This window comes from Olea europaea, chromosome 7 (assembly GCF_002742605.1).
Source record: "Olea europaea var. sylvestris chromosome 7, O_europaea_v1, whole genome shotgun sequence".
Classification (NCBI taxonomy): domain Eukaryota; kingdom Viridiplantae; phylum Streptophyta; class Magnoliopsida; order Lamiales; family Oleaceae; genus Olea; species Olea europaea.
In genome coordinates this window covers 26,053,313-26,062,812 of record NC_036243.1, presented here as the reverse complement: position 1 = coordinate 26,062,812, position 9,500 = coordinate 26,053,313, and the positions used below count along the sequence as shown (strand labels likewise).

Below are 9,500 nucleotides of genomic sequence, written 5' to 3'. Positions count from 1 at the left end.
AATATTCACTCACAAGCATGCATCATGCAACAATTAGTCAAATTAAATCTGGATTGTGGAAATACAATTAATTACATGTCGAATGTCTTTTTCAAATTATGCCACCATCCCCCAACTTATACAAGGCATTGTCCTCAATGCGAAAATTAAAGTTTAGATGGCAGAATTTAAGAAAAATGAGTACAAATGAGGCAAACGATACTCCCCTGATCAATACGGGGGCTGCGATGGGAAGCTAGAACCTGCAGTACCATCAGCTGGAGGTGGAGGTAGGCGCGCCAAGATCTCTCTCATCAGTGCTGACTGCTGTGTCATTTCATCATGGATCTCCTCAACACGTGTTTCCAATCGGCCCAGACGCTCCCAAGTTTCATTTACCCTCATCTGGATGCCATCCACCTTGCCCACATACACACTGAGTCGATCGTTCATAGTTTCCATCTGCTTCCTAGCTGCCTGGGCATCCTGGCGAGCAGCACGTGACATATCAGTGGAAATGCGGATGTCGCGATGGGCTGTATGCATCTCAGTCGTCAAAGTCCCCATAGCCTGCTGGAGACTCTGTACGTCTCGGCTGGTTCCCGTGGTGGTGGTGAAAATCTGGCGCCGCAACTGTGCATTTATCTCAACCTGTGGTGGTGGAGCTTGAGGCATCTCTTGCTCTACGTGCTCGTGACCTTACTCTTCCTGCTGTCTGCGCCGTTCAATTTCTTTCTTTTCCCAGTGCTTTATCCTGGCTCTGTCTTGAGCCTCCAAGGTACTGTGCTTTATGATGGGGCTGGGTTTGGCAGCCACTTCCCCAGATGCAATGTTTATACCAGCAGCTATGCATATTCCGGAGATGAGGCTTGGAAAGATCATTGAGCTGTGCCTGTCTCCCAAGGTACCAACATGATGTATCTGATTATAGCAGAGAGTGGCAAGATCAACCTTATTACCTCGCACCAAGTGATAAAGGAATCCAGCTATGGGATCTGTGAATGTGGTCCTGTGAGAGGTCGGCTCAATGTTATGGCACATAAATAGCCACAGGATGGCTATAGATGGTGTCAACTCAATCTGGTGCCACTCGGTGGTGGCGAGTGGCCATGCATTTTGTTGCCCCAATAAGATCTCCGCTACTTCATGCCAATTGAAATCACCTGGTATAGGGGTTATGTTGTCCCACGTGAGCTGGTAGTAGTCTTGAATAACCTCGGGTGAGAATGTGATCCATTTTCCCCTGACCCAAGTCTGATGCAAGTGGTCGGACCCTGGTGTGTCAATTTCTGTATTGAAGTTGGCGTAAAATTCCCCTACCAACAATTCATAAATCCGATGTGGCTGCTCCACTACTTTACCCCATCCACAGTTATGCACCAAAGTGGTCAGCTCGAAATCAGGAAAGTCTTCCAATTTAACAGCCTGCTCTGGTGTCACTGTCCATCGACTCACTATATTTTCATATCGGGCTGCTGCCTCGAAAGTCAAAAATCTTTGTATCCCTCCTTCAAGCACTCGAGTACATGCTGTGCCGGGTGATGAGCCAACCTTTTCTTTCCCTTTTGAAGTTCGTTTTGGTGGCATCCTGCAAAGTTGGAAAATAGCTAGCATTAAACATTCTTGTTGTAAAGCAAGAAATCGCATGAAATGAAAAACACGTAATTCACAAATTTTTCAAACTTGTTTCAATATGCATGTATACTACCACGGTGTGTAATGAACAACGTATGATGATTAGAATAGTATAAATGTATAGCCCATACGAAAACTAAAAAAATTTGGGTGAATATGCTCATAGTGAAAGGGTTGGAGTCATGATTGAGTGTACACCTTCAGCCCAGGGCACCATCGAGAATTATCAAGATTGTCCCCGACAACCTCTGGGCATATGAAAGTATGCAATGAGGTCTATCACATACCCAAATTTCAGCTCAATCGGAGTTCGTTTGGTGTGTCAAATGGTAGTGTAAAATAAGGGACGGAGGGTGCCGTGGGCATGCAATGACTTAGCTATTTTGTGTGCATGTGTATTGATGTTGTCTAAATCACGTTGGTTTGTAATACATCATAATGAGTTATTCCATTCATCTAATAGTCATATGCCATGCTAGATGTTCAGAATTGTATTAGATTACCAAAATGGGCATTTTATCGAACATGTTGTGGGCATTATGAAATCTTCATACATTAGCCAAAAATTACTATGTCACATGGTTCCCCATTCAAAAATCAATTACCAATCTCATACACATTCATCAATCAAATAAAGTTAATGCAACATATACCAAAATGCCCACAAATCATCAATGTGGCAATGTATCAAACACCTTGCATGCATAGTGTGAAATTGGTGCCAATTGAAAGAATTTAGTTTTAGAATCATTCCAAATTTTCGCACAACACAAGCACAACCAATCCATATGCACATGAACTAGTCTAATCTCTCTCGAATCGCCAAAATTGCAATTACAATCAATAAAACTCGAAAACAGAATTGAGAGGGGGAAAAGAACACGTACCTTGTGTTTATAGGGTTGAATCGAGGGAGAGAGTGGATTTCCTTTCAATGATATCACAATGCAATGATTAAATTCTTGTGTGTTGTTAGCCTAAAATGTGCCCTAGGTGAATGTGGTCGGGATCGATTTGGGAAGAGAGTGAGAGGGGAATGAAGAGTGAATCGGTCATGGCTTTAACCATGACCGATCCACTTCTATGCGGCCGCATAGTTAAAAGCTATGCGGTCGCATAGGTATATGTTTCTTTTGATTTTTACGTTCAGTTGGTGTCTATGCGACCGCATAGACAAAAAAATTTTATTTTTTATTTTTTTTTCAAAAGAAATAAAATAAAATAAAACAAAGCCTCTTTCCCCAAAAAATCCGATTTTTGTCCAAATTTTTTTTTTGATAAAGGACCCGACTCTCAACACCCCCAATTTTTCAAAGACATACTTTTAACATATTGACATGTGAAATTTAGAAAACATAATTTGCCTCGAAATGCGTGAATTCCACACTCAACTACCCAAACAACTCAAATCAACCCGAACATGTGTGTGATACTTAAGGACTCGTGTAAACAGTGCTTGGACTCTTTTAACATGCCTAGATGATCGATGACCACATAAAAAAATACTAAATGAATTTAAAAGTAAACTTTCTAATCTAATGCAGAAAGCGTAATAAAGTAAATAAATAGATAAAAAAGATACAGTGGGTTGCCTCCCACCCAGCACTAAGTTATAGTCGATAGCTCGACTTTTTTGCGGCTGCTTCATTCTGGCGTCTCGAGTTGAACGGTTGACTTTTGGTTAGAGAAGTCACCATCCCAGTAGTGTTTCAACCTTTGCCCATTAACAGTGAAGGTACCCTTATTCTCATGGCTCACTTGTATAGCCCCATATGGTAGGACTTTTGTAACTGTGTAGGGACCCGACCACCGTGATCGTAGTTTTCCTGGGAATAGCTTGAATCTCGAGTTATACAGTAGTACTTGCTGCCCCACTTCGAATACTCGCCTCTGAATGTGCATATCATGCCACTTCTTGGTTCGCTCCTTGTAAAGTTTTGCATTTTCATAAGCCTCCATTCTAAATTCATCCAACTCATTCAACTGCAGTAGACGATTTTCACCAGCTGCATTCAAGTCCATATTTAACTGTTTCACAGCCTAATATGCCCAGTGCTCCATTTCTAATGGCAGATGGCATGCTTTCCCAAAGACTAGGAGGTATGGAGACATGCCGATCGGGGTCTTGAATGCTGTTCTGTAAGCCCATAATGCATCGTCTAGCTTTTTAGACCAATCCTTTCTAGATGAATTCACAGTGACTTCAGTATTCTCTTCAGCTGTCGATTGGATACCTCAACTTGCCCGCTGGTTTGCGGATGATATGGAGTAGCAACGCGGTGTTTAACGCCATATTTATTCAGCAGCTGCTCAAACTGGCGATTACAGAATTGTTTGCCCCCATCGCTGATTATAGCCCGCGGTGTACCATATCGGGTGAAAATATATTTCTTCAAGAATCCAATTACTGACTTTGAGTCATTTGTTGGCAATGCAATTGCTTCCACCCATTTTGAGACGTAATCCACTGCCACCAAGATATACTGGTTTGAGAATAAAGGGGGGAAAGGTCCCATAAAGTCAATTCCCCAAACATCAAATATCTCCACTTCCAAAATATTGTTCAGTGGCATTTCATTTCTCCTCTAGATATTCAAAGTGCGTTGACATCTGTCACATCTCTTAACAAACTCAAATGTGTCTTTAAACAGTGTAGGCCAGTAGAAACCTGATTGTAGAATCTTTGCAGCTATTTTTGAAGCTCCAAAGTGTCATGCATATGCGGATGAGTGACAGTGCTCGAGAATCTCATGTACTTCTTCTTCAGGTACGCACCTCCTCACTATCTGATCAGCTCCTCGTCTATAGAGAATTGGATCCTCCCAGAAATAGTATTTTAACTCGGCGAAGAATTTTTTTCTTTGGTGACTGGAGCAGTCAGGCGGTGGAATAGAACTGGCCAAGTAATTGATAATATCTGCGTACCAAGGTGCTTCATCCACTCTCAACATCTGTTCATCCAGGAAGATCTCATTTATATCCACTAAATCTTCCGTCTCCCCAGGTTCTTGTCTGGATAGGTGATCGGTGCCCTTCTTGTCGCATATCTCAATGTCAAATTCTTGCAACAATAGCACCCAACGAATTAATCTCGACTTTGCATCCTTCTTTGTGAGCAAATACTTCAATGCAGCATGATCAGTATAGACGATGATTTTAGACCCGACGAGGTATGACCTGAATTTGTCAAATGCAAATACCACAGCCAATAGCTCCTTTTCAGTGGTTGCATAATTTATTTGTGCATCATTTAGAGTTCGACTTGCATAGTAGATCACATGAAAAATCTTGTTCCTCCGTTGTCCCAATACTGCACCTACAGCGTGATCACTTGCATCACACATCAATTCAAAAGGCAATTCCCAGTCTGGTGTTATAATTACTGGTGCTGTCGTAAGCTTTTCCTTTAAAGTGTTGAAGGCTGTGAGACAATCCTCATTGAACTCAAAGGTTGCATCTTTCATTAGCAAATTGCATAAAGGTTTAGTGATCTTCGAGAAATCTTTTATAAACCTCCGGTAGAACCCAGCGTGCCCCAAAAAACTGCGAACTCCTTTAACTGACGTAGGCGATAGTAATTTCTCAATCACTTGAATTTTTGCCTTGTCTACCTCAATTCCTTTTGCCGATATCCTATGCCCAAGTACAATGCCTTCCTGCACCATAAAGTGGCATTTTTCCCAATTTAAAACCAGGTTAGTCTCCTTGCATCTCTGTAAGACCAAATTCAAGTGGTTTAGACATTCATCAAATAAAGATCCAAATACTAAGAAGTCATCCATGAAAACCTCGATAAACCTTTCAATCATATCAGAGAATATTGCCATCATGCACCTCTGAAATGTGGTTGGAGCGTTGCAAAGACCAAAAGGCGTCCTACGATAAGCAAAAGTACCGTAGGGGCAAGTGAAAGTGGTCTTCTCCTGATCCTCTAGTGCGACAGGTATCTGATTATAGCCTGAGCATCCATCAAGAAAGCAGTAGTGTGAATGTCCAGCCAACCTCTCCAACATCTGATCAATGAATGGGAGTGGGAAGTGATCCTTTCGTGTAGCTGCATTGAGTTTGCGATAGTCAATACAAACTCTCCAACCCGTAACTGTTCTGGTGGGAATTCGTTCATTCTTCTCATTTTTCACCACTGTGATTCCCCCTTTTTCCGGTACCACTTGAACAAGGCTGATCCATGCACTATCTGAAATTGGGTAGATAATTCCTGCATCCAATAACTTCAGTATCTCTGCCCTGACCACTTCCTTCATGTTTGGGTTCAATCTTCTCTGACTTTCTATGCTAGGCTTGTAATTTTCCTCCATTAAAATTTTATGCATACACAGGGAAGGACTGATTCCTTTAATGTCAGCTATTGTCCAACCAATCGTCATCTTGCTCTCTCTAAGCACCCTGAGCAGTTTTTCCTCCTCCATCTCACTAACTGTGTTCGAAATGATTACTGGAAATGTATCTGATTCTCCTAAATAAGCATATCTGAGATGTGGCGGTAGTTGTTTGAGTTCTAAAATTGGCGGCTACTGAACTGAAGGTAGTGGCTTTGTGTTTCCCATCCCCAGTTCCTCGAAGTGCCTCTTTCGTGTGTATGGGGGGTTGGTCTCCAAAAATCTTACACATGTTTCAACTTCAAAAGACTTTGACTGGATTGATTGGGATTGTGCAATACATGCCTCATAGGCATCAGATAGACCGTGTAGTAAGAATGTTTCTTGTACTGCCTTGTCAATAATATCAACTTGATAACAGCTGTCAGATTCTGCTGGTAATTTCATTGCCTTGAATACATTCAATGATAGCTGCTCATCTCCCAATCTTAAAATCAACTGACCTCTTTGAACATCAATTAATGCTCTCTCTGTTGTCAGAAATGGTCTGCCAAGTGTCAATGGAACGTCCTTGTCCTCTTCCATGTCCAGGATAAGAAAGTCCACTGGGAATATGAACTTCTCAACCTTGATAAGCACATCTTCAATTATTCCTCTGGGATGTGTCAGTGACCTGTCAGCCAGCTGAAGTGTCACAGTGGTTGCTTTAGCTTCTCCCAATCCTAGTTTCCTGAAAACAGACAAAGGCATTAAATTAATACTTGCACCGAGGCCACATAATGCTTTATCAAAATATATTTCACCGATTGTGCAAAGAACAGTAAAACTCCCTGGATCTTTTAGTTTTGGTGGAAGCTTATTCTGAATTCTGGCACTACATTCCTCGGTAAGCATGACTGTCTCATGATCTTCCAGCTTGCGTTTATTTGATATGATATCCTTCAGAAATTTCGCGTAGCTAGGCATCTGGAAAAGTGCATCAGCTAGTGGGATGTTGATATGGAGCTTTTTGAAGATTTCTAGAAATTTTTTGTATTGTTGCTCCACTTTTTGCTTCTTCAAGCGCTGTGGAAAGGGAATCGGAGGTTCGTAGGGGTTGACTGTGATTTTGACCTTATCTTGTGATTCATCTGAATTTTCCTTTGAACTTGATTCCTTTACAACAGTCTCTTCTTCAGCGGAAGAAGATGTTTCTCCAATCACCCCCGGTCTCTTGACATGGATTTCAGGTAATTGCACTCCACTTCGAGTTGTAATGGCCTTGGCTTGCTCTTTAGGATTGATTTCTGCATTACTTGGTAAGTTACCTGGTGTTCTGCCAGTCAATGCGATGGCTAGCTGCCCCATCTGAGTTTCCAAATTTTTGATGGCTGCATTTTGATTTTGAAGTGTAGCTTTGGCCTTCTCCATGAATTTTCCTATCATATCTTCCAATTGAGGCCTCTTCTCCTGTTGTTGAAATTGCCCCTGTGGCTTATTCTGATTCTTGTTGCTCCAAGAGAAGTTGGGATATTTCTTCCAGCTGGGATTGAAAGCATCGCCATATTGATTATGCTGCTGGCGTTGTCCCCACTGTACGTAATCTGCTTGCTCAATTCCTTGCATGAGTATAGGGCAATCTGGTGTTTTGTGCTTGGCTCCACATTCCTCACAATTGCTCTTCTTAGCTTGTGATGCTTGTGATATGCTTTCCACCTTGCAATACAGAGAATCAATTTTTGCAGAGATTGCTGAATAAGCGTCCACCTCGTAGACACTTGGAGTTTTCTTTGGAATCGCTCTTTCAGAAGAACACATGGCTGATGTGGTAGCCATTCGCTCAAATAATTCCAATGCCCCGTCAACTGTTCTTGTGGATATTGAGCCATCTGATGCTGAATCTACTATGCTCTTGTGGTATGGAAGTAATCCTGTGTAGAAGAATCGAATCTGGGTCTTTTTATCGAACCCATGCTGAGGGCATTTCCGGAGCATGTTTTTAAATTTGTTCCAGGCTTCATCAAATGATTCAGTCTCTCCTTGATTGAATACTGATATATCATGTCTCAGCTTTGCTATCTTGGCTGGGGAGAAGAACTTTGTGCAGAACTTGCGTGCCAACTCATTCCATGTAGTGATACTTGCAACTGGGAGTGAATCCAACCATTCAAGTGCTCTGTCTAGTAACGTATATGGAAAAAGCCTCAACCTAATAGCGTCATCCGAAATCCCTTGGTATCTGAAATGTTGACACATATCTAGAAATCGAGATACGTGTGTGTGTGGGTTCTCCTTAGCCTTGCCATAAAATTGGTGTCCATTTTGAAACAGCTGTATCACATTGGTCTTCAACTGAAAATTAGGTTGCCCAAACGGTGGATACACTATGCTGGACTGGCTTTGAATCACTTGAGGAGTCAAGAAATCCCCCAGAATTTCATTCCCCTCGTCCATTGCTTCTCCTTCGTTAGCATGAATCATGGGATTGTTTAATTTGTTAGCCATTTGTACTTGTGCTTCGCGGTGATCTCTTTGTTGTCGATGAAAGGTGCACTCAATTTCAGGATCAGCTGGAATCAATTCTCCTCCAGGCAATCGTAACATGCAAATCTGAGAATTAAAACCAGTACGAGCACTGAGATTCAAACAATTTAATTAACTAAAACACAAATAGATGATCATAACCTAAAATGAAAATAAAAATAAAAACAAAATTATGCTAGTAAAATAAAAATTGAGTTCGAATTAGTGCCTCAAGAAATAAAATTAAACTAAACTCAATCCCCGGCAACGGCGCCAAAACTTGTTCGCGAAATGTTTCTTTCGATTTAAATTACCGCAAGTGTACAGGTCGTGACAAGTAATAAAGTAGACTTTAGAAGTCCGAGTATCCTCCCATAGAGAAAGAGTAGTTCAATTTTATTTATTTTAGCCTTAACCGAAACTAATTGACTTAAAATGAATTTTAGAATTAAAAGCCCTAATTTTAGGAGAAATCCCCAAATTGAAGAACCCTAATTTCAAATTAAACCCTAATTATTTAAATTCACTTAACGAATGACTCAATGACAAAATATTATGAAAATAAAGGAAATGTACAATCAATTTATGAAAATCTATGTAAAACGAATGCACTAGGATCACGAATCCCCAAATAATTATTAAGTAAACCCTAATTTCTCAATTTTGATAATCCAATGAGAATTTGACAAATCAATGCTCCTAAATCTATTCAATACTCTCTCTCGAGATGTATTGAACCTATTCTCATAAATCACCAGCCTATATTTCTATAACGGATGCAATTATACAAGAACGCATGTAATTTTTTTGTGAGCAATTAAAGATTTACATAGGGCATATGAGTATATTTCTATCCCCTATCGGACTCTATGATGAATTATATATGTCGAGTTTAATCCAATTTTCTCAAATTCAGAATTAAACCACCAAAATTCACACAAATTAAGTTCGCATTAATTGTGGAAATAAATAAAGCAATATAATTCATTCAAATAATCCCATCGACCTATGAATTCAAAGTCATGAAATAAAAGGTTTAATAATAAT

At 40.6% G+C, this 9,500-nt stretch overlaps 1 pseudogene; it reads right to left on the bottom strand.

Annotated features, from left to right (window-relative positions):
- Nucleotides 1-678: 678 nt before the first annotated feature.
- On the bottom strand, nt 679-6,536 carry LOC111398120 (annotated as a pseudogene).
- Between the last annotated feature and the right edge of the window lie 2,964 nt (nt 6,537-9,500).